The 23,972-nt window shown below is 43.3% G+C and overlaps 1 long non-coding RNA gene across 1 annotated transcript; it reads right to left on the bottom strand.

Annotated features, from left to right (window-relative positions):
• Nucleotides 1-8,084: 8,084 nt before the first annotated feature.
• Nucleotides 8,085-18,528, bottom strand: LOC144767568 (uncharacterized). Its single transcript, XR_013598262.1, has 3 exons — nucleotides 18,304-18,528; nucleotides 18,014-18,129; nucleotides 8,085-8,336 (listed from the first exon to the last, which is right to left on the bottom strand). It is a non-coding gene; the product is annotated as an uncharacterized LOC144767568 (long non-coding RNA).
• Nucleotides 18,529-23,972: the final 5,444 nt, after the last annotated feature.

The following is a 23,972-nucleotide window of genomic DNA, read 5'->3' as shown; positions in this document are numbered from 1 at the left end:
AGCACATCTTGATGGCACGACGAACTGAATTTTTGACCTTGGCACAGGCCACCTGTGTGCGTAAGTTTTCAGCCTTACTTTCAGCCCTGTGGCTCATCATAGTATCGTAAATCATCTTCAAGTTTATCTCCTCAGGACCTTCACCATTGTCATGTATAGTGACCGAACCTGGGACAGGGTCAGATGTAGTTCCCACAATGTCCGTGACATCAGTGGCAGAGACAGGTGCAATATTAGAAGACAGAATGGAAGACGGTGTATTCCCCCCTTTATGTGGATTAGCATCCGCTTCCTTACTCCCCACACGAAGTGACCGTTTTTTCCAAAGTTTTTTTTTAATGGTAGTAGCTGTGTTAACCTCAGGGCTCCCACTAAATTCAACATCTGAAGATAGGCTCTCACAACTTATCTCAGCCCAATCTTTATGAGCTCCTGTTGCATCATCCGAGGATATTTCTGACAGGGAAAAAAACTTCTCCGAGGCTTCCAAATTAGAATGCAATACCGAGTCTACAACTGTCTTCTGTTGCTCGTTTTCTGCAGATACTGGTACCGATAGCGTGGGTAGCGAGCAAGAACGGGTGATACCAGCAACACCAGAAACTACCTCTCCCATAATACCCTTCTTTAGGGGATTAGCCAGCGACAAGTTTGGAGAAATGTTTAACGGATTATTATCAGTTTCCGTTGTGAAAGTCAGTTGATCAGATTGCATTGTCGTCGCATCCATACTTTGCCCAATTTCATCGGTTAATATTTTTTTTCTGGCTGCTTGCTTCTCGAACAAAGCAGGCAGAGTCTGCAGCATAGCGTCCTTAACAGTCGCGGCCTCATTAGGCTTCGTAGGGGGTCTACCAGAGTTCTTACCCTGTTTAGTTATGGAATTAGCAGGGGTTGAGCTTACCGCCTCTGAAGCCTCCGCCATAACAGATCCCTCGACGCCCGGGTCCGCGTTTCTCTCCGTTCGGCCCCCGTCGGTTTTCTTGTTACTGCGGGTGCTGACGGACGAAGGCAACGGTGTCTTTTTTTTCCCCTTCCGTGTACCACCTCCGCCTCCGCCTCTACCAGGAAGGACACCGCTCTGCGCCCAAAATAGGCAGAGTGTAGCACGCCACAGCGGGGACCGCCGTCTAAGCTCATAGAAATTCAGCAACATTCGTATGTTCTTTTTGAGGGATACTTTGTATCGCGTATCACGTTTAACGCGTCAGAAACATTGACAGCTCCCAGGAAAATCTCCGCAGTACTTTCGCCCACCGCCGCCTTTCTCCACACCACAGAAGCAACCCGGTTAACAGCCGGGAACAGGCGACGCCTCAAGCGGCCTCCGTCTTACAGTGTCCAGCAACGGGAGAAACGCCGATACAGCCAGGTGAGTAATTGAATACAGCCATATGCCGAATGCAGCCGTGCAAAGCCGCTCACGCCATATATCTCAGAAGCGCTACCAGCTTAAAAGTTTTCCTCGTGAAAAAATGGATCGATGCTCTCCCCCTTTCTCCCGGACGCCTGGAACCAGGGAGCAAGCTGCTCACACAGCCTTCCACACGGCAGCCATCTTGCCTCCACTATGTGATTGTCAGTTTCTTTCATAATTCCTTAATGAACGTGCAACAAAAATGATTTACCAAAAAATAAAAGTTGGCTGAACACGCAAAGGTTACCTAAAAGTCAAGACACCAGATAAACAAGCAGTTGGTAACACATTGCAGGGGTATGTGCCTGTATTCCATGAAGGAAACATTCCTATTCCAAAAGTCATCAGTCCTATAGAGGTGGGCAGATCAATTGCTTGATGCAAGCGCCTCTAAAAATACTTTATATAGCTCTTTTTAATATGAGAAGGATGTAGATTCGATGCTTACTTCCTGTGATCTCCTCCCAATTTTAGGGTTTTTGAAGGAAGGATTCCAGAAAGACTTGGCTCCTTCCACTTTAGCAACCCAGTGGACAGCTACAAAAGGTTTCAGGGAAATCTGTTTTGACATTTCACCAATTTTTCCCATAGGGAAAGGGCTTGTAAAACGTTTCAGGCTTAAAAAAACATCCATTCCCAACAATCCCTCCTTAGGATCTTACCACTGTCATAAATGGTGTTCAAGAACCCCCTGTTTGAACCTTTAGAGTCAACCTCTTTCCTGTTGTTAACAGAGAAGGTAACTGTTCTACTAGTGGTTACGTCAGCAAGGAGGCTGGGAGAATTAAGTTCCTTACTTTTGTATTTCACCATACGTAAATTTTTTCCCAGACAGAGTCGTTCTTCGTTCAAACCCTAATTTTATATCCAAGCTTCCATCACAGTTTTGGGTATCCATCTCGGTAGGTGTTTTGTTTGTGTTAGATGTGAAGAGGGGTTTGATGATTTATCTAGAAAGGACAGAGTAATTCAAGGATTCAGATCCTCTCTTCTTTTTTAATGGTTCATTTACAATGGCCAAAAAACTGTCCACTCCTACTTTGGGAAGTCAGGTTCCACAAGCAATGTTATGTTATGTTATAGGAGGTTTTATAAAGCGCACAGCTACTCGACAGAGTATCCCGCAATCACGCAAGCGTGCAAATTAATTGGTGAAACTGAGTCTGGAAACATCCAGGGTGGCTCAACCAGGGCAGTATGGCCTCCTGGGCAGAGGCTGGTGGAGAAGGATGAAATTTGCAGGGCTACAACGAGGACAGATATGGATATTTTTGTCAAATAGTATAGATTCAACATTTCTATTAAGCAAAATTCTGTTTTTGAAACCGGAGTATTGAAAAGTGTTATGAAGTAAATAATTTGTTTTCATCTACCTTCTGATTAAAGCCTATGTTGAACTGCAATTCATGTCAGAATTATTGTTTGGCGCCAGCAGAAAATGGAAGCTTTGTTCATCCTCAAGTAGCAAGGACTGGGACGCGTAGGGCTGGCGCTGAGGGAATGAACTTTCTAGCTATCAGGGATCTAGAGTGAATACGCCCTGTCTGAAACAAAAAATAGTACCATTGCTGTGACATAACTGAAAGTCATAGCAGAGACCGCACCTCGCGAAAGGTGTAACAGCAAAATTTGTGTCAGGTGCCAGGTGCAGCCACGTGGTATGCAATGCTTGTTTTAGTTATGTGCTTACCCTGCATTGCATTAAGTGGCATTACGTTTGCACTTTTAATGTAGCAAAGACTAAAGTCAAGCACATTGCAAGTAACTAAAATAAATACCACAAATATGTGTCCCACAACCAGGCAGGGCCTTAATTTTCTGGCAGAAGCATTTACAGTTGACACAATGGTGCAGTTCAGGTAACAGGCTGCTTGAGCGTTGCCCTGGTGTGTCAGAGATAAGTACAGGGTTCCAGAAGCTTCGAGCCGCCCTGGGCTGTACAGAGTCTGTCCACGGTGGGAGCGGGGTGGGGGGAGGAGGGAGGCAGCGACCGACAATAAATCAACCAGGATGGTAATGGCTGGAATTGTGAAAGGTCATTTCTGAACATTTCTGAGGGGATTATTCACGGATTCTTCTGAGAATGAGATTTAAGTTCTAAAAGGCCACACTGCAGGGGAGGTCCCGTGGTCGTCGAGACTGTAGAAAGCTGCCGTGGGCCCTAACTCAGCTTGGAAAAAAGTTCCAATCCCTTGGTTTGGAAGTTAAATGCACCTACAATTGGAGTCGGAGCGCAGTGGGTTCCTAGTGCCATTGCCCCTGATGCACACTTGAACGTTATGCCCCTGCAGTGGCATCTGAAGGGCAGGAGAAAGGGCACAATGCCTCAGCACCTCGAAGCAAAGCCGGGAATACAAAGAACCTGGAAGGGTCCAATGGTGAATTAACACAAGAAACAAAAGTCAGAAATGTAAATGTAAATGTAAATGTAAATGTAAATGAGAAATGAGAACTAATGTACACATTTGACATTGTTCTGCGACATGGTGATAGTGGCAGCACATTATAGAGGGAGGGGGGGCACCACAGACACCAGAGGCCTCCCTGTACGAGTGGAGGGGTTTAACCAGTGTTTTAAGTGGGATTCAGAGGGGGGCTGCGGAGTGTGGGGGGAGTCTCTGAAAGGGGCGTGGCGAAAGAAGTGTAACTAGGAAACCTTTCTAAAAGTTATGCCCTATGTAATTAAGAGCTGTGGATTCACATTAAACTAAGAGCCCTCGGGTCCTCTCCTCACCCCTCGGGGGCTGGAGCCTCTTCACCTTGGTTCACAGGCCCGTAGCCCCCCGAGGCAATGTGAGGGCTATATCTAGGAGGCATGGCCCCATCTTTTGACTGGTATTGGCCTAATTTATGAAACTCTGGTTGGGTATTATAATGGCGGGGGCCTCTCATGCTATTAATACTAGTCTGGTTTACTTCTCTTACTATTGTGCAAATTGCATTTACACAGCGCTGTCGCCTAGCTACAGATTCATCTATCGATTGATTGATTCTGGAGGAACCTTGACAATGGAAATCTTGGAAATTCGATGCTGTTTAATCTATTCCTGGCAGTATCTTCTATCAATGGGATGAGCATAGGGATTGGTTTTAACCAAAGCTAGCACATTTTAACAACTGATTGGCTCTCACGCTTTTTGACATGCTGCAGACCAGGATATGAAGGAGAATAGGAACCTTTAGTATCCACTACTCGAATTTAATTTCAGCGCAAGGAACAATAATAACAATTCTACTGCTAGCGGATGTAATCTTTCCAGTTTTTTAAGAACAGGACCACTGCTCATCCTAGCCTGCTGTTTCAAGTCAGTTCAGTAGGATACAGCAGATGTCAGGATGTCCTAATGATTTCCATGGGGCTTTGCTGCCTTCATTGGCTCTGTCACATCAGCTTCACACCTCTCTGGTGGGATGAAAGTTTCACTTTCCTGCCACCACTGGAGTCCGATCGCTTGGGATACGACGACTATGTTGGAGAGCTTTTTCGGCCGCCTCTACGCAAACCTCTTCTACCTCAGACCTTATGAGAGAGAAGTGGAATTGGTTCTGCCCTCATCAGTGGGCAGAGATACTACTCCAACTATTTTACTCTACAGAAGAAGAAGGGCAGAGGCCTCTGCCCTACTCTTGATCCATACAAAAGAAATCAGTTTCTCGCACAATTTGGAAACACTTAATCTGGTCCAGATTCTGGCAGCTACTCAGAGCAATGACTGGCTGTGCTCTAGAGACCGGCACAATCCTTACTTTCAGGTCCTCCCCTTCAAGACCACATGAAGAAAACGTGTTTTTTACAATACCAAGCAGGCAGTAAAATTATTTAAAAATGCTACTTTTGGCCTATTATAGCTTTCTAGGTCTCAAGGAAGATCTGGTGTGCAGTGGCCTAAGCAAGTTCATCACTAAACCTAATACAGCATTTATGTTAATTTGCACATATTTGTTTTATGCTTTGCCTATTAAAGGCTGCTTCTAGGCATGATCATGCAAATGCTAGAAGAGCTCGCAGCCCAAAGCCTGGCTCCAGTCTTCAGAACACTCTTAGCTCTGGAGTTCTTTGTGAACTGCCCAAAATCCTTCCTTGTGCTGTTAGAGATCTTCAAATTCATTGGTGCAGTTCTGGACATTAGACTCTGAAAGGGCTTTGCTCCCCTGAAGAGATCTTTGGTGATCCAACAGAGACTCTTTCTAAAAAATAAAAATAAATCACACTGAAACTCTATTGCATGGCCTCACCATATAAAAGTCTTGTGGTTCCAAAGGCTACGATGAATGCAAACATACTCCAATGGGATAGGAAAATTGCTGGTCATCCATTCCGAGTGTCCCCTGGCAATTGAGAATTTGTGGATGCTCCCACCTTTTCCTGCCATTCACTGCCACCTACTATGGTTGTGCACTTGTTGCAATACTCGGGGTCTAGTGTCCAGGATACAAGAGATTCCTAACCCATGGGTTCAAGGGCTTTGTTCCGTACACAGTCACTGAGTAAGGAAGTGCAGAGTAATGTAGCCTTCACACAATCCACTGAGTATTCCTGCAGGTGTGGTGTCTGTGCTTTCTTAGTTACTAACATTCCCTCATGTAGTGGTGATTCAAACCAAATGTTGTTCCTAGAATAGCACACTCAAGCATTGCACTAAAAAACACACTATAGGCCTGGTTCACAAAAATAAGTTTATTCTTTTTTTAGTAGGCACAAAACCTACTGAAAAACTGCAATTTAATAGTATGTTTAAGAGTGCGGAGACTCTGCGTTCGGGACTAAGAACTCTGCACACAAAAAGATAGGACAGGCTCTTGCATGTGCAGAGTTCTCCACCCCAACTGCGGAGTGTCCACACTCGTAACCTTACTATTACATTGCAGTCTTGTGCATACTGCAAACGATTAAACTTACACAAACATGTACGTTTACCTTTGTGAATCTGGCCCTAAATGTACTTAGTACATGAATAATGACAACACAGAATATAATAAAAACATCACTTGTGCATGTTGCTAACAGTGAAATTAGGATGAACAGTTCATGTTTAGGATATTCCTAGTAGCTCACCATCCTAAACCTACTTATGTATTCTACACTATGATAGCACGGAATAGCATCAATCAATGTCTATGTCTCTTAACAGTTCTGTGTTATTATGCAATTCAATATGATTTATTGTTCAGTCTATCACTTTACGATATATGATTAATTAATATACCGTATTTTCAAACTCTTTTATGTTGGTGTCCTACAATTTGTGGTCAGTGATTGAATTACCAGACCTTCATAAAATATTTGTGAATGGATTAATAATGTTTGTGTTAAAGAAATACAGCTCCCCACAGAACCAATTGTTATTGCATAATACTAGATTTCCCAGGTTCTGAGGGATACTGGGTCACCCCATTATTATTAATAGTCCACTGATAATGACAGACTTTGCTGTCAACAAGGTATGCAGTGTGTCACTTCTCCCTCAGAAACTTTAGACTGCAAGTTGCTCTGCTTTCCATGCTCTCCTATTGAAGTGCATAGAAGTAGGTTTTAGGGTGTTAGGTTTTAGATATCATTTTAACCATGTTAGAAATGTTCATTTTATTCTATTTGCTCTCAAAGTATCTTCTTGCTGTTTTTATGATAACATGTGTAGTTGTCTTGTATGTACTGAGAGAATGTTATTGCTGTTGCAATAAATGCTTTAAATTAAAAGTATCTATTCTTCTTAAAGCAGTATGTATAGAGTTTGTGCATGTGTGTGTTTGTGTGTGTATGTGTAATATTTTGAGCAACGAAATAGGTTAATTTCTGTTACGATGGTGACCCTGATCTCTGTATAGGAATTGTTGGTAACCCAAAAGCAATATCTCTATTTCAACAATGTATCGGATAAGGTTCTCCGGGGATATAATAATCTGACTTTCAAATTCTGCACTGGTGCATTAAGCTTTTGTCACCAGTGGGAGGAAAAACAAAGCTTGTAAAACTGTGCCAAAATCGTAGTTTATGCAACAGTTGTCGCTCAATATGGGACTCGTATGTTACGGTTAAGCCTAGAACTGGTTAACAGGCCCAAAAAGCCAGGGCCAATAAAAAAGTGTATGACTTTAAAAAATATACGTTCAGCCAACCAGAGGAGGGAACTGTGCAGCAGACTTCTTAGACAAAGGGAGCATAAATAACGGGTTGCTTGGACGTGTATTTGAATGTCACAGGCCAAATATTCTAAGGGGAGGATGTGTTGTTTGTTGAAGATTTTGGAGGAGTACTGCTCACATAGACCAATTGTGTCCAGAGGATAGTTTTAGGCAGGTCTCTAGACTGAAGGTGGATTTGAAGCCCAGAAACTAGTAGGCCAGCATTGTATGGTATCTCTGTGATGAAGGCCCCTGAGGCTGCCACATGTACAAGGGTGCTAGTATGCTTTCATCACTTGTTCAGGAAATCGCCGCCTTGTATGACAAGCAAGTGAAAGTGATGGTCCCCAATTATTGTGGGTTTAATGTTTTTTCCAGCATGGAGTTAACAGGCCCTCTCCCAGGGTTAGTGGGAAAAAAGACCATGCCTCAGTAACATCAAATATGCTACTTGCCAAAGCTGGGTAAATGGGACTGAGAATTGCGATTCTCCTATTAACATGACCAGAGAATCTGGATTTCATTAAAGACACGGAGGCTAACATTATGCATTAATCCTTTAATGCCACTCACAACACAGCCGCTTACATCACAAAGGTAAAACAAAGAATTAGATGACATCACATCAACAATATAAGGCATGAGCAGGAGTAGAGCTGCCTCTTTTAAATGCAAAGGAACGATGAGAAGTCAGGATAGCAACTTGGTACAAGGACGGTGAAGGGGTTGAAATCCGGGTTGAAATCCATGGAAGGAAGTGAAGGAAGGATGCTGGAGATCCATTAATTCAAATTATCTGAAAATAAAATGAAGAATGTCAAGTGTCTGATGAAAATCAGAAGAAAGTCAGTAACGATCGATGTAAGCATACTTAAAATTGATAAATGAGTACACATCAAGAATATAACCCAAAATATATACTCCGTCCAAGGGAGGGACGGGAGGGATAATGTTAGCCTCCGTGTCTTTAATGAAATCCAGATTCTCTGGTCATGTTAATAGGAGAATCGCAATTTCATTACAAGACAAGGAGGCTACATTATGCATGTTGGTAGCCATGAATAACAGCATCAGAGACATGTTCAATTGGTTTGCAGTAGTGATGCGCAAAGGTAGAAGCATTAGACCAATCTGCACACTTAAGGATAACATCCAACTTACCACCAGACCAGAAAGATTTGCTGGCCATAGCACTTCTTAGAGAATGAGCTTGAAATTTAGAGAGATCAATACCAGCAAAGTTCATAGCCAACTTAACCCACCTAGCAATAGAGCATGAGGAGATGGGTTTAAAGGGTGTGACATAGGAAACCAGAAGTTGATTTGCACCAGGAGGACGAAGGTCTTTCATTCTTGAGTCATATTCCTTAATGCAATCAACTACACAAAGCTTTTTGCAGAGATCAAAACGAGGGTAGAAAATGAAATCAGACATAGTTTTAGTTCGTCTATAAATTTCAAATTTAACACCAAACATGTCATAACTCCTATAAGAGATATCTAGGGCCTTAACGTCGGATACCCTGCGACAAGAAACCAGACATAAGAGAGAGGCAAGTTTAATTGAAAGACATTTTCTGTTAAGAAGGGAGTTATCAGGCCAGGAGCAAAAAAGATCAAGCAATAGTTTAACATCCCAAACAGAATGATATTTAGCCCTAGGGCCATCATGGCAACTAAATCAGGATCACCATTTGATCCATGTCCTATAGCACTCCTACATCTTATTGCGGATATTGTCAACCCGGACATAAATGTTATCGTTAACAACTCTCTGTCCACCGCCTATGTCCCCCCCGAGTGGAAACTGGCAGCTGTAAAACCCCTACAAAAAAAACAACTTCCTGACCCCTCCACACTATCCAATCTACGTCCGATTTCATTACTTCCAGCTCTGTGTAAAATCACTGAGTCCACAGTTAACAAACAGCTGACACTTTTCTTGGAAAATAATGAAGTATGGCACCCCAATCAGGCTGGCTTCAGAACTCAGCATTCCACCGAATCGGCTCTCCTGTTCACTACGGAAACTATCCGCTCAGCTCTAGACCAAGGCAAGAAGGCCGTCCTGATACTATTAGATCTGTCGGCGGCCTTCGACACGGTCTCACATGCCATCTTAATAGACCGGCTAATAACATCTGGCATTAAAGGTATTGCCTTAGAGTGGATAAAAAACTTTCTTAGTGACAGGAGACAAGTGGTGACTCTGGGGGAATTCCGTTCCAGCGAGAAGCCACTGTCAACGGGAGTACCTCAGGGCTCCAGTCTGAGTCCGACATTGTTTAATGTTTACACCGCACCCCTGATTCAGCTGATATCGTCCTACGGCATAGATGTAATAGCATATGCGGACGATACCCAACTAATCCTGGTCATGGACAAAGACAACCAGGCCTGGGAGGAAAAGCTTAAGTGCTGCTTAACGGCCACCTTTGAGTGGATGCGGAAAAACCACCTAAAATGTAACACAGGAAAGACCGAGATCATGCCCATAGGCTCAAATAATGATTTCATCCCCAGACTGTGGTGGCCTGAGAAGGCAGAAATTCCACCCCACACTACCTCCTCGGCCCGCAACCTTGGGGTACAGTTTGACGCCGATCTATCCTTCAAACATCAAGCGTCAAAAGTGGCAGGCACTTGTTTCGGGGTAATAAAAATGCTTAGAAAGTTCTTCGACTTGCTGCCCCTCGAAGCAAGGAAAACTGTTACGATTGCACTAGTCACCTCCCGCATTGACTATTGCAATAGCCTGTACGCTGGCACCAATAAGATGGTTACTCATAAACTCCAGATGGTGCAGCATGCAGCTGCAAGGCTGGTTCTGAAATGGCCAAGAAGATCCTCAGCAACCAAAGCCCTCAATGCACTACACTGGCTGCCTATAACTAAAAGGGTCCTCCACAAAGTTTTAACTATCACTTTTCGCGCTGTGCATAATTCAGGCCCCACTTACCTAAGAAATAAATTTGTAAAATACTGTCCAAATCGCGCACTAAGATCCTCCAATGCCAATCTTTTGACCATCCCTAGATTCAGACTCAAAACCCGCGGGGGCAAATCCCTAGCGGTGTTGGGTGCCAAAGCATGGAATGCCCTACCCCCTCTATTAAGAGCACTGGACAAGGAGTCTGAGTTCCGCAAGCAATTGAAAACCTGGATTTACAATCTTCCAGACCCAATGGCCAGAGCGCTAGTGTGATCCCGGTTATGGTCTCCTTAGCAGTAAGGCAACTTTTTCATCTGGTTGTCCTCATATTGGCGCCGAGATGCTCCTTGGAGCGATTGCTAGCGCGTTATAAATGGACTCTACATCTACCTCTACATCTAGGGGGCCTTTTAAGTCTGATAGTTTTAAGGACTCTACAAATAATAACATTCTTACCTACCGGCTTACCGTTGACAATAGAGTGTCCTGCGGAAATGGCAGACCTATAACAGTTAATAGATCTATAGGAGAGACCACTGTCGAAAAGTTCCACTAGGAAATTGACTATATTAACGATAGGAGCCTCCACGGGATCCAAGTCCCTTTCCAAGAGTCCTTGAGAAGCCGGAATCAGGAAGGGAACGTCGCAAGAAAGTTCCAGAGCTGTGGGGAACCATGCTTGAGACGGCCAGAAAGGGGTTATCAGGACCAGAGAGCACTGTTCCTGTCTCACTTTCTGCAGAACCCTTTGGATCATAGCAAAGGGGGGAAAGGCGTAGGGGCGGAGAGGAGCCCAAGGTTGGAGGAAAGCATTGACAGCGAGAGCACCCGGGTCTGGCATCCAGCTGAAATACTGTGGAAGTTGGAAAGTCAAACGGCTTGCAAAAAGGTCCACATCGAAAGGACCCCAATAGTGAGCTAGAGAATTGAAAACGGTGGGATTGAGTTTCCAATTGCTGAAATCTACTAGGAATCTCAAGTTCCAATCCGCTGAGAGATTGGATTTCCCGAGGAGGTACTCTGCCCTCAGGGAGATCTTGTGTTCCAAACAGAACATCCAGAGTTTCTTGGCCAGATCTGATAGGTCGGCAGATCTCGTACCGCCGAGACGGTTGATATACGAGACTGCGGAAACGTTGTCCATCTTCTGGAGAACGGATCTGCCCTGAAGAGATTGTCTGAAGCTCATCAATGCATAGAGCCCGGCCGTCATTTCTAAGAAATTTATATGGTGGGAAGACTCCGAAGGGGTCCATATACCACCAGTGTCCTGGTCGAGGAGACGAGCCCCCTAACCATGAAGGCTGGCGTCTGACTCTAGAACGAAGTCTGGAGTTGAACCGAAGATAGCTCTTCCATTCCAGGCGTCCAAATTGTCCAGCCACCAAGAAAGTTCTAGTCTGGGTTCTTCGTCCAGAGAAACCTGGTCTCCGTACCAAAGTCCGGATCTGAGAGCTTTGGCTTTCACTCTCTGAAGAGCACGGTAGTTCAGGGGACCAGGGAAGATAGCTTGGATCGAGGAAGAAAGAAGGCCAAGAAGTCTGGCCAACTCCCTGACGGAGAGAGACTAATGTTTGAGGACAAATCTGATCTCCTTCCGAATTTTGGCAATCTTCTTTTGGGGAGTAAGAGGAGACACCTGGATGTGTCCACAGTGAAGCCTAGGAACTCCAGAGATTTGGAGGGTAAAAGGATGGATTTTTCCCTGTTTATAATGAACCCAAGGTTCTCTATGAGGTTCATGGAGGTTTGCAGATCTTCTAGAATCTGTGAGTGAGATTGGGACATTATCAAGATATCGTCTAAATAGATGATGAGACGAATACCTCTGGCTCTTAGGACGGAGACTATCATTCTCATGATCTTGTTGAAACACCAAGGGGCGGATGAAAGACCGAAAGGGAGGGCCTGAAATTGAAAAAGGCGATTGTCCCAAATAAATTGGAGAAAAGGTTGATGTTCTATTGCCATGGGTATGGTAAAATAGGCATCTTTTAAGTCCAATTTGACCAGCCAATCTCCTTTGAGTAGAAGGTCCCTGAGCAGATGGATGCCTTCCATCTTGAAATGACGATAGACGAGGTATTTGATTACCTCCCGAAGGTTTATTACTGGACGCCAACCCTTGTCCTTCTTTTCGACTAGGAAAAGTGTGCTTACAAAATTCTTTTGAGACCAAGGAACCTCTATTATTGTGCCCTTCTTCAACATAGAAGAAACCTCTTCTTTGACGATCTCTAGATGTTCTGAAGAAAGGACCAGAGGATTGGGAGTGGCAGATTGGAAAGGAATCTCTGTGAAATCTATTTTGAAACCCTGAACTGTTTCGAGAACCCACGGGTCTTGTGTCAAAGATTCCCAGACGTGAATGAAATGTTTGAGCCTGCCCCTGACCTTTGGAGGGGAAGAAGAAAGAGAAGCACTTACTTTGGGTGGGTTGTTGGAAGCACCACGAGCGGGGAAGCCTCTTCCGCGTGAACCTCTTCCTCTCTGTGGGAAGTACTGCCTGGTGTTGGAGGGGTAGAAGCCTCTACCGGATGAACCTCTTACTCTTCCGAAAGTGAAGGGCCAGAAATTCCCTCGGCCGGAAGAACGGCCCCTTCTACCGGCCTGACCAAAAACACGTTTCATATTGTTTTGGGCTTTGTCAAAGCTGTAAATGTTGCGACGTATTTGCCAAGAGTTTTAATCATATCCTCTACGAAGAGGAAGCCATTGGGCTTACACGATGGCTCTTTTTCTGTAAGATCCCCGAGTTTCGGGTTGATTCTATTAAGCACAGATTTCCTCTTTTCAATATTGAGCAAGGAATTAGCATTCCCAAGGAGTACTATGGCTCTCTGGCTCCAACCCCTTATTAGGTTTATATCCAAGGGTGTGTTAGAAATATGTGATACCTCAGCAAGGTCGAGGATCCTAGTAAGGGGGCCTAGTAGGTCAAGAAGACGATCTTGGCAGGCTTTAAGAGCCCTTTCCAGGCCTTTTCTTGGATCCTTGCCTAACTTAAATAAGAACTTAATCAGGTCGGGGTCTAAGTTAGGTGTCTGACAGACTTTATCCTCTATGAATGGACGAGGACACTCGGACCTCATGGTGTTACGCGATTCTCTTTCTAGAGAGTTCCTCAGCCACTTGGTCACGAATTTAGCCACGTGATTTTGTGGATACCACTTTTTACTGTTAGGGTGGGAGATGTTTTTTGGGGAGAACATTTCCTCACCAAGAGGGTCGAGGATCGTGTCCTTCGACGAGGGGGAGGAATCCGCCTCTGAGAAAGTGTTAAGGTCCCAGTCATCAGTGTCTTGGTCATCAAGATCCAGGACGAATTCGTCGTCAGGATCGTCGAAGAACTCGTCTTCCTCAGAGCTGGGAGCGACACCAGCACTGACAATAGTTGCGCCGCTGAAGGCGCCCACCAAATTCGTGTCGCTAGGGACACCCAAACCATGCGTGCCGCGAGGGGCAACCTTACCTTTTGGGGCGCTTTGGCCTCCCATGTCTTTTGAGGTGCTTGGACCTCCCATCTCATTTGAGGTAGCGCGACCTCCATCAGTGCTTAGGCAATGTTTAGTTTTTTTATTAGCCTTAGAGTGTTCAACTTTCGGATCGGAAGTGTTGTCATCAAGTAAAAGGGACCTTTTATTAGACATGACCTCACGCAATGTATCTAACATGCAGGACCTCATTTCCCTTTGAAGGAAAGACTTGAAAGCATCGCTGTTATGATTGGGCGAGCTTGCCACAGCGTCATCTGATTCTAAATCAGACATGGCAGGTAAGTAAAATTATATAAGCTGAGGTGTAAAGAGAGTTATTTCTTTTATTATGAATTCAATTAAATAATTATTACAATAAGGGTAAAGCTTAAAGGTAATACTAATTTATGTATAAGTAAAGTAAGGTTATAAATCACCCTTTTTAAAAAAATATTTTTTATAAGGTTAAGGGTTAAAATGAGGCTACAGGTGAAGGAATCTATTCGAGCTCAGTAGAAATTTATAATGGGGCGATATATTGTGAAATAGGACTGAGACGGATTTGAAAAGGAGACAGGAATGCACAGACGCGAGAAACAGCTGATTGATAGCGCACACGGTAAAATCATGAGATTTAACCGATGCGCTCGAGCAGCATTACATGGCTAATGAGGAATAAACCATAGGAGGCATATGACGTCGCGTCGTCGTTGCCAAGGTTCATTCCTCTCTATCAGTATTGTTCAAGGAGTCACGCTGGAGCTTGCGCAGAGGCTCGCGCTTAATGAAGAGCGCTGTAACGAGGTTATTGCCAAAAGGGGAAAAACGCTTAAAAATAATGGCAAAAAAAACCATGCAGACATGGAGAGAAGACGACATAGTGACATCCGGACATCGGAAATGTGAGGGAAAACGACGTGAGAAAGAGCGCGGCGCAGTCCCAAAGTCCCTAGAAAGGTTATCGCAGACCTAGCGGTAAGGGAAGGGGATCAGGGGTCGACGACCATAGATTGGAGGTCGGGGTTTAGGGTAAGGAGCTAAGATGAAAAACAGTTTAAGTTTATCAATGTAAGATTATCAAAGCCAAATCTTAAAGCATTTAAGAAAATACAATGAGTATAAAATCAGAGTAAGCATTAATAAATAGGCATTAACTAGAGATAAGATGAGAGAGACTACTTATCTGTTGTGAGCCGCATTTAAAAGAGGCAGCTCTACTCCTGCTCATGCCTTATATTGTTGACGTGATGTCATCTAATTCTTTGTTTTACCTTTGTGATGTAAGCGGCTGTGTTGTGAGTGGCATTAAAGGATTAATGCATAATGTAGCCTCCTTGTCTTGTAATGAAATCCCCTGCTAAGGATGTGTTTGAGCATTAGCAGCTAATGAGGAACAAACAAAAACAGGCGGAGCAGTATCTAGATATCTAGAGTACTGCAGCAAAAGTATGGGATGAGCCAGAAATTTTTTTATGTGAAGGATGACATCTCATTACCCACAGCACCAGGACTTTAGTCCATATTATTACACACATTCATGAGAATTATATTGTCAGTGCAATTATTTATGGAGTAATGGGTGACAGTCTCTTGCCATGCCACTAGCTGGCATAATACCCACAATTTGAAAAAAGCATTAATGGGCCACAATATGAGCTAAGAGTATTAATGGGAACTTTTAATTTTTATAGTGATTACTACCCTCATGAGGCGTTTAAGTGCTTTACAGTGAGGTGCACCCTCTTGTGGAACCCAGGATTAGTGGTTCTTCCAATGGTTACTGTAGGTTATTGGGCTATTGTGCTCCCAAGGAAATCAGGCTATCTGAGGTTTTACAAATGGCTGGGGGGATGAATATAAAGGCTAGAAGAGATTATGTATTGATAGGTTGTATGGTTGTAGTTTCAAAGAAGGGGGAGTTGCCTATTAAATGAAGAGTAGGCAATTTGAAGAAATACAAGAGAGAAGATTATGGGAGAAAATCATACGACTTGCAGTAAGCTTAAGTCTGTGATGAGGCATGTGGAAGATGGAGACAAGGGGTGAGTCATTCAAAAGGAAGAAAGAAAGAAAGAAAGGAAGGAAACAAGAAAGAGAAACAAAGAAAGAAAAAGTAATAACTGAACGTTTTATGTCAAGGTCAGATTTCCATGATGGGTTTTCAAATATAGGGGCTCATTTGGATGACGGGCGGACAAAGTCCGCCCCCCTTCCTGTCGGAATTCGGGACCGCCCGCCATAAGGGCGGGGGTCTCATGGGGGGTATTAGGATGTGCCCGCCACAGTGGCGGGCATATCCTGCATTTTTAGCATTGTGGCGGGCGGTGCTCTCTGCACCGCCCGCCACAATGCTAAAAATGCATTGATGCATTTGCATAAACAAAGCGGCAGGCACCATGCGGTGCCTGCCGCTTTGTTAATGCAAATGAAGGGTACCCCCCGTGTGCACCCCCACCTCTCCTTCACTCTGGGGGCACGCAGGGGGCCCCCAGAATGAAGACCGCATGCTGCCGCAGAAAGGCACCTAAAGACGCCCATCAAAATATGGCTGGCGGTGTCTGGTAGACACCGCCACCATATTATTCCTTTCCGCCCCGGGCGCAAGGCGACCAGGGTGGAAAAGCGGTGGACGGTCTTTACTAATATGGCGGGGGGGGGGAAACGAGTGTGGATGTCGGGCGGATTGCCCCCGCCAGGCTGGCGGTGGCTACCACCAGGCTGGCGGGGGCAATCCGTTGACATCATAATGGGCCCCATAGTTGGAAGAGACTATTTGAGAAAGTTTGCAATCGGAGGATGTAAAGCTGTAGAAAGAAACTATAGAAAGGAAAAACAATCATTTGCATGTTAAAAAGTGCTATATAAAGTATTTTTAGAGACCCTAGAATAAAGCAAATGGTCTGCCCACCTCTATGGGACTGATTCATTTTGGAATAGGATTTTTTACTTCATAGAATCCAGGCACATACCCCTGCAATGTGTACCCAACTGCATGTGTACCTGGTGTCCTGGCTTTTATGTAACCTTTGAATGTTCAGGCAACTTTTATTTTTTTTGTTAAATGATTTTTTATTGCAAGTTCATACAGCAATCACAATGCAAAATGACAATCACATAGTCATATACATCGTAAGAGGATTGCAAATATGAAAAATTTTGTTGTTTTTTGTTTTACTTAAAATGAGCAACCAAAGAAAAGATTGAAAGAGATGATAGACAGAAAGGTGGAGAAGAGAAAGGATGTAGGGAAAGTGGTAGGAAAATAGATTGAAAGAGTGAGTAATGCAATGAGGGAAAAGTAGTGAAAGGTAACGAGTATAAATTAGATTTATCTTCCTGCTTTAAAGTAGAAGAAGGTGCAGAGTGAATTCTATGTTCATCACATACAAAATGCCACTATGTAAGCACAGATAATTTAGGAAAATATTTCCAACAAGAAACTATTACTTTAACATCATCTGCAATGAGAAGATCAAATAGTAGAGGTCTAGGTGACATATGATCAACATTATATGATAAAGAACCAAGAAAATATTCTGTAGTTTAAACGGAATATTACATTGAAATATTTGTAAACATTTAGACCAAACTAGAGTGCAAAAGTCTTGAGCATGACAACAGTGACATAACATATGAACTAAGGAGCCATTAGATTTAGAGCAGAACCAGCACAGAGGTAAAGCAGAGGAGTTACATTTAGCACCATACTCTGGTGTAATAACAGCTCTATAATAAATAAAAAAGAGTGCTTGGATAAAAGGGGAGGCTTTAGGGTTTGTTAACATTAACATTTTCATATTGGAAATGCTGAAACTCTGAATATAACCCTGACTCGAGTGAACTCTGTGATGAGAATATACAGAGGCCTCACTCAACCTACTGACCTATTTTTCTATATGTAAACTCATCATCTCTTGTTACAATTAAGGTCTACCCCTTAGCTCATGGCATACTCTGTTCTGATTGGTGAATGGATAGTTTGGTCTCAAGTAATCTTCGCCCACTGAGCGCCCGCTCCAGATCGTCCTGCAGTAATCAAGTGGCGGCTTCCTTTCTAAATCCTACCTGTCCTGCTTCCCCCTCATTTGTTACTTCTTCACTAATGTTTGTTTTTCTTGGCGGCACAAGCAGGCATCAATATGGGTCACTGGATGGTCCAGGGGCATGTTGTTTTGAAAATTCTGAAAGTGGAGAATATTTCATAATTACCTCAAACTTGAATAACTTGTAAAGGGAACAGTCCATCACATGTGGCAGTCCAAAAAATAAGATAATAAAAATATGCAGTGATTTACACCTCCCCCTGAACGTACATTAAGAGTTTTTCCTATTCACCAACATTCAGAGCAGCATACCTGGAAAGCTGCACCAGGCACATATTTCCAGGCGTTCCTCTTGGTGTGTTCTGTGACACTTCTTGCGGGCCTCTTTTCTCGCTGGTGGAAAGGAGCCACATTTGCAAACACTATTAGTTGCTCGGCTGGGAAAAACCTTTTCCCTCCTGGAGACAGCCCATCCCTAATGCCCTCAGCCAACCTGACGGAGATTTTTTCCGCTTCTCATCATAAAAGGTGAGTACATCTCTGGTCATTTTCAGGGTGGAAAGGGGCGGACCTGGGCTGCCAATAAGCAGGTCCTGGGAGGGAGGAGCATTGGGTGGTTGATTTATTTCTAGAAGACAGGATACATCCGGTACTGAAGAGGGAACTTCGTGAACTGGCACATTTAGAGTGTTCCCTCAAGCTAAAAAGCTCACAGAGAATGCAAGATCTATAGCACTTCATAAACAAACCAAGGTAAAACACACAGCTATAGAGCAGACCTCTCCTGATAAATGAACAAGAAAGAAACGAACAACTATTTAGCAAATCAAATAAAGTATAATGGTAAGGTGCTGAGATCAGAATATTGAGTTGGAAATGTCGACTTACATAAATATCAAGTTGGAAATATAGTGATTCAGAAATATCGATCATCCGTACACCATTGGGCATATTATTCGATAGGGGGCTTCTGTATAAAATGAACACTTGAGCAATCCTGTCTTTATCCTAAAAATTTCATAACTTTAATCATATGCAATTTTTCTAATTTTCTTTTCCAGAGCACACGGATAAGACTTGCCAATGAATATATATTTAGATATGGTTTATGCTGATTTTGATCACCTCCATATCAAAGGATGAAATTGTATTGTTATATAACCAGTTTTATTAAGTGTGGTTTTACTGTTATTACTCCATTTGGAGTTTTACACTAATTAAGATTGTGTCATATGCGCTAAAGTTTATATTTGCTGTAAGATACACAACAATTCTAGCATCACATCCTCTTGGGACAACATTTGATGTATTTTGCGATTCCGCACGTTATCATAAATAACCAATGGGGTAAGGATGTGACAAACATTTGCAATTTGTGTGTTTTTGCTTTGTTCTCCTTTTTTAATATTTTACTGCATCCATCAATTGTCACTGTGCATTAATGTGATTTGCATTTTTCAAACCGCGCTGCAATTCGTACAACACTTAGTATATGAGTATATGAGTATACACATACGCATATTTTCTTTGCAATTTTGTATTCATTTTTAAACTGATTTATTTTAGGTTATCAATCATTTACAATCGCATTTGCGTTTTTGTAACTTAATTTGAAGGCTCACCAATGAGTAAAATTGCCTATGTTGCAATCAGCACTATGAAGTATTTTTACCATGTCTATGGTGATGTCATGAAATTTAAATGCCTTCCGTGTTACACTCTGGTAACTTGACAAAGGCCTTCACTGCTGAAACGTGTTGTTTTGTATGCGAATAAACCACTTGCATCACCTGGATTGTGTGCCGCCTCATTCCTTGGGTTTGAACTGTTTTCTCGTAATTGTGATTTCCGCCACCACGGCAGGCACCAGCACTATCTGGCAGGCTTGCGGCGTTTGGCGGTCACTTCCCGTTGGATATATATATATTTTTTTATTATATATATTTATAATTCGATATTTTGTACAACTATATTTTTTACATCGATATTTTTTTCTATATATTTTTGTACAAACCTTTTAATTATAGGGAGTCCATATTTTTGCATTCTATATTTTTGCATCAATATGTTTTACTTTTACATTTTTAACATCGATATTTTGTCAGTGAACCTAATGGTATACCTCTTTAAAAAAGTGAATACATTTGACAACAGTTTAAATGAACATGAGTACAATAAGACCTAGGGCCAGATTCCGATCCCGTCCGGAAAGCCCTCCGTACAACTTGAATCCGTATGGCTTTCCGAGCGAGTTGTGATCCAGAGCACCGAGCGTCCGAGTACAATGCACTGATGGACTTGTGTCACTCGGAGTCCCATTGAACTCTATTGGAGCCTGTTGTACGTTGCGTAAATAGGCTCCCATTCAATCGAATGTGACGCCTCATAAAAGGGCGCTCTCTGTTGCGTGGACACCTCGGTGCCCTTCGCACGGTGCAGGCATGTTTCGGAGGGTCCCTTGCATCCCCCCCCAGTGACCAACTTGTAAGGCTATGGGTGAGGGGGGGCACGCTATGGCCCCCTGAAGTCCGCTTCCCAAAGCTTTTTCGAGTAGGATGCTCCAACTCGATCCGGCAGCTTGACGCTTGTATAGTACTTGGTTGCTCGGAAATCGGACCCATTGCGCTGCATGAGTCAACCATGATTTAGTCGTCCAGAGGGCTTCGCTGACGGGCACGAGTCGCTCGGAGCACAAGGAGATATTTACATCGGACTTGCTCATTCATACAGTGGTACGAGTCGTACTGAAACTGGGGCTACGAATCGACTCGCTCGCTATGGATCCCGGTCGGAGCCCTTCCGAGCGAGATCGGAATCGACCCCCTAGAAGGAAAAATAAATAAATGTATGCATAACAGTATTGTACAACCTGCTTACATACCACACAACAGGAACTAATACAGCTTTGACTTGGTCCAAAAATTAAAGTTGCTCAGTTCCACCTCAAGTCACCACAAGCCTTCCAACTCTCCTCACCACCAAATAGGATTTTCTGAAAACGTGAACAAACCTTTCCTCTCCAATTTATCCTTTCTCACTATTACCACATCTACGACCTTAAATATCACCTTGTGTCTCCTACTCTCTCACACCCTTATGTCTTTGGCCACACTTTCTCTGTGTATCTCGCTCACCGCCGTCCAAATGAGAATCACACAGACCGCTATCCGTCCCTGAACAATTCTATTGTATAGATACTAGCCAAGATCCTAGCTAACAGGCTGTAGATCCTGATGACAGGCCTACTTTGAAATCTGGTTTTATACCGGGATGCTACACCTTCAATAGTGTACATACCATTTTCCCAATGCCACTTTGCATACGGCCGAAAGTCCAGGAAGCAGCAGTGTTAGTGGATGCTGCCAAACCGTTTACTCAATATTATGTCTATAGACAGATACACAACATGCCTGCAACTTTCTACCCCTTCTATTTGCATAAGCCATTGAACCACTGATGAGCTTATTGCCGAAACAGAGTTCACAGATCAAATGTAGGAAAGGTAGACCACTCATGTCATTATATGCTGAAGGTATATTACTATTCATCCACCCAACGGAAAACCTTTTTCCAGTTATCAGAGGATTTATGTTTTGGAGGGTTCACAGGACTCACAATTAATTGGGATACATTTGTGATATTACCTCTGACAGAGACCACAGTCCAGTTCCTGATAGAATATTTCTGAAAATGGCTGGAATATGCAGTTAAACACTTAGGATAAAGAGTCCTTGTGATATAGAAACTATTAGACAGTGTCCTGCTAGAAGAAGTCTCCACCAACGTAAGACCCTGGATATCCTTGCTTTTATCAACTGCTGGCAGAGAAGCTCGGAAGAAAATGTTGATACAGCTGAAACTGATATACCTGTTTGTAAATCTTAATATTTCATTGACCAAGAGCGTCTTCAGGAACCTGAAATCTGTGATGATTCTGTTGGCATTGGCAGGTAAAGCCCCTGTATCAAATGGGAGATGCTTCTGCTGCCATGTGAAAATGGGGACCTTGAGCAACCCAATTTTGAGCTATATTATTATGTCGCACAGTGCCTCATGCTCAAATTACGCAGCTCTCTCACCCGCAGATACCTCATCTGGAGCTGGAGAATGATTTGGCATATCCCTGTTCCCTGAGTATGTTGGTGTGTACACAACCAAGAAAAGTGAGAGCCACTCTCAACCCGGTAGCTTGCATTGCAAGACGGTGATACATGCTAGGATCCTTAGGTTATGTGCACCACAGCTGTCTCTGTAGTCCAGCCACCTCCTGGCCCTGACAGCAGAGCCTAAGGTGCAAACTTGATTGTCCGGGCATTTGTCTCTGGAGAGATTTCTTACCAGACAGAGGCTTAATAGATAAACAAACCTTTTTTATTATTGGCGATACCTCCTCTTTGGATAGTTTCCTTTATCTCTGGATGTGGACTAGTGCTTGGGAGATAATGCTGCCGTATTCAGACTAGAGGTAGCTGTACCACTGCAAGCATTAGTATATTTGCTCACATCCCATAGACAAATGCGACGCACATCAAAGAGTTATGCTGCAATGCAGGAACACACTCAGAAGAATGGACTGGCTGCTCAATGCAAACGGGATGGCCACTTGGATAGCTCTTTAAAAGATGGACAATTCGAATACTGTCTCACGCAAACAGGTGCAATCTCTCTCTATAGCAGCGCAGAGTAACATAGTATGAAAATCTCTATTACATCTATCATACCGAGCTGGGTCTGCATCGGATGGGGGTGAGAGAAGATGTAGCCTCTGACAGTGCCACGCACTCAATGATACCTTTATATATTTGCAATGGAATGCCCAGATTTGAGTATGATCTGGTCTCAAAGACTCAAAGTACTGTCAGATCTAACAGTAGTAGACATTAAAGCTTCTCGCCTTCTGGTACTACTGGGGTATGTAGCTGAACTACCTGCTGGGATATGCAAAATTGTAGCTTATGCAATATCACTCGAACAAGGAAGAATGGTATTGGGTTGAGGCAGTAGCCCTCTGCTTAACGTGAAAGACTGGATTAAAGACCTGATCTTTCATAATAAAATGTCAGGCCGTCATAATGCAATATTGCTGCTATTGTCCAAGTCATGTGACATTTAAGCTCTACTGATGATGTGTTTAATGAACGCATCTACTATGTTGCAGAATTAGAGACACTCAAAGCCTCAAAGTATGATGTTCACTTAGATGGGTGAGGGATATGTCTTTTTCAGGTCACATGGAAAAAACACAAAACTCTCATGCATTACGGGGCATGTTTCATCATTGGGTTCTGCTCCTCATTAGACAAGCCATGGTCTGCTTATGGCAACAGGCTCCCATATATCAAAGGTCTCAATGGAGATCTTTTAGCACTGTTGTTCTCTTGAATTGCGACAATAATAAGGGAGAGGTGTGGCGCAGCAAGGGAGAGGTGTGGCACAGAGGCCAGAGCAGCTGACTGCAGAGAGGGAAGCTCACGGTTCAATCCCGTCAGCAGCTCAGCTAAGCATCATGTGATTCTGGGCAATAGCTCATTTAATCTCCCCGACGGCCCCTAGCACCTTGAAACCCTTATGGGTGACATGTTCGTGCTTTACAAGTAGGTATTATTATTATTATTATTATTATTATTAATAATAATATTATAATAATTATTATGCTTCTAGTCCAGTACCTGGAGCCATAAGTATTAGCTTGCATGATGAAAGAACTTCCTACTGTAGTTGTTTCCTAACACCGGAAGTAAAGCTATTTTGCTTACTTATCTATGTGGGAGGATGATGCTTTTCTTTCCATGGCAAAAAGAACAGATGATGGATGCAAAACTGAACAAATCAAACATTCATCCAAGTCTCAGATCTATATTAAATCCATCATTTTTTTGCTCACCATCCAACCACCCCAGTTTGGACCCATTCATATGCAAAGCAGTCTTGACCCTGCTCCCCATGGGAACAGTCCAGCCCAGACTGCTAGGTCATGTCTT

Source organism: Lissotriton helveticus, chromosome 7 (assembly GCF_964261635.1).
Source record: "Lissotriton helveticus chromosome 7, aLisHel1.1, whole genome shotgun sequence".
Classification (NCBI taxonomy): Eukaryota; Metazoa; Chordata; class Amphibia; order Caudata; family Salamandridae; genus Lissotriton; species Lissotriton helveticus.
Note: the sequence above shows the minus strand (reverse complement) of the source record. Positions and strands in the feature narration are given on the sequence as shown.